The 2,251-nt window shown below is 36.0% G+C and overlaps 1 protein-coding gene across 4 annotated transcripts in view; it reads right to left on the bottom strand.

Annotated features, from left to right (window-relative positions):
- Positions 1–1,766: 1,766 nt before the first annotated feature.
- Positions 1,767–2,251, bottom strand: part of LOC306762959 (ATP-binding cassette sub-family C member 5) — a 28,865-nt gene continuing 28,380 nt past the window's right edge. For all 4 annotated transcript variants that reach the window (XM_079249615.1, XM_079249618.1, XM_079249616.1 and 1 more), the window contains exon 29: positions 1,767–2,251. This exon is cut by the window's right edge and continues 800 nt beyond it. The gene's annotated coding sequence lies outside the window, so the exon portion shown is untranslated.

Here is a 2,251-nt window from a genome sequence, read left to right as displayed (position 1 = left end):
CCAGCGGCATCACAGCCAAGGCTCTCCTCCTGCCAAGCAGCAGCCAGACTCGAGCTACAACAACGGCATGCACTTCCGGTCCCCATACCCACCCAACCTGGGAAATAAATATACATATTACCAGAGAGACTGTTTTTAATGAACAAGAAAAATTTGACAAAACAAAAACAAACAAATTAAGAGAATTGTGTTTTAGAGCACAAATAAGAGTCTAAATTACAAGAATAAGAAACATGAAATGAAGCAATGCACCTGTTCCATAGATGCTAATAAAGGTTTTTATATTTACAAATTCAAAAGAACAAGTTTATTTAAACAGACCACAAACACTAAGGAAATTTGTGTTTTGTTTATATTTTTAAAACAATTTTTAGACAATAACTCTGACTGTTGGCAAGCCTGTTTGTTTCCCTTTTAAATGTTGCCACACTTGTAGAAAAATACGTTTGTGGGATGAGCAGTAGACTTGAGTGTGTAGGTAGTGCCCATGAAAGAAAAGAATGTATCCTGCTGTTGATTCCAGTGCAGTATTGTATGTTGGAAAGGATGATTGAACTCTAAAGTTTAAAGAAACAAGACATACTGGCATTTTAACAGTATATTCATTTAACAAATGGTGGCCTATGTAGCATGGAAGAACTGTACTCAGTCACAACAACTAGGCAAAATCTCCTGATGTAGGTCACCATCTTGGTCAGACACTACTGGGGGATGGTATCTCATTCTTCAACCAGTATTTGTTGGAAGTCAGCCTTTTTTGGGGGTTAAACTCTGAAACAAACATCATGTCCTGAGTTGAAGTCAGGACTGTAAGCACCTGAATGTCAGCATTTGTGTATAAGAAAATAAAAAAAAAAGAGAAGGTCTTTGGCTTTAGCTTATAACATGCAGGAGACATTCATGACATTCTTAGGATTTCTGACAGTCATCTTTAAACATTTTGAAACATTAATTCAGCATCATAATTTAACTATGTTAGTACCTCCACCATTACTCTCGAGTATTGTTCATATTTAGTGTTATTTTGAGAATAACATGATACCAGTCTGTCAAGCAAATTTATGTTTCGCACCCAAGCGATTGACAAGCCAATGGCAATCCCATTGGCTTGTCAATCGTCGCTACCCGACAAATGGCTTAGCCCGTGTCTGGGAGGGCTGGCAGCCATCATCACTCGCCTCCTTGTCGTCCAAGAAGGTTTGGTTGAAGAACTTCACTGTGAGAACAGCTCTGTGTGCAGGCTCCATTCTCAGGCAGCACCCATCATAGGGCAGGAAGAAACATAGACCATTCAAAATGAGTTGCATTCTGGACAACAACATACCTTTCGATTAATAATACCTCTTTGAAAGTTTTGGCACAGTTTGCTGATATTAATGTGGAAAATATTGATATTTGGTTTCAGTTACCATAGTGATATTTTGCCTAATGCAGTTTAGTTTTCATTTTATTCAATGCCAAGGGTTTATCTTTATCTTTGTCTTTTTCCTCTTCTTCTTTTGTTGTTTTATTGGTTGATGAGAATATTTTTCTCATTTAGTTGCCTAAAATTGCATTGGGTGAGGATAAGGTGGATGAAAAAAGTTTGTTTCTTCCTGCCTGTCCCCAGAGAGAGAGAGAGAGAGAAAGTGTGTGTGTGTGTGTGTGTGAGATTACATGTTATTACATTTTATGTCTTTCATTGCATATATTCATATGAAATAACATGTTAAAATGCTCTTTAACGTGCAAAAAACTACACATTTAGATGCATTGATTTATAAAAATATTTTATTAGAAGAAACTTTATATTCAAAAATTCAAATATTTAACAAAAACATTGGAATATTACAATCTCAAGTGTACAAAGGCAATCTTGAAAATGCATCAAAGCAATAGGAAAATATTGCACCTTTTCATGATTGTTCAGCACATTTGACTATAAGGCAAAAGTCTACAATCCAAAGATTTTTCTCTCATAAACACAACATTCAAAGACACATCTTGATGTTATTTAACTTCAGCATGTTGCAGATAACATGCAGACCTTTCAACTGTAATACATTCATACATTTTTCTTAACACCAGAACTGCAATGCTGGTAAAACGTTAGAAGCAATGTAAAATATGCAGATTTTAAACTCCAGCATCCGGAAATATCAGCTAACTTCAAAACACAGTACTGTCTTTGCATGCAGTCTAATGAAATGCCTGCTTGTATGGCTAATAACCTGAACATGTTGACAGTTCTGGGCACATGTCTCACATGTAA

Source organism: Telmatherina bonti, assembly GCF_933228915.1.
Source record: "Telmatherina bonti genome assembly, chromosome: 12".
NCBI lineage: Eukaryota > Metazoa > Chordata > Actinopteri > Atheriniformes > Telmatherinidae > Telmatherina > Telmatherina bonti.
Note: the sequence above shows the minus strand (reverse complement) of the source record. Positions and strands in the feature narration are given on the sequence as shown.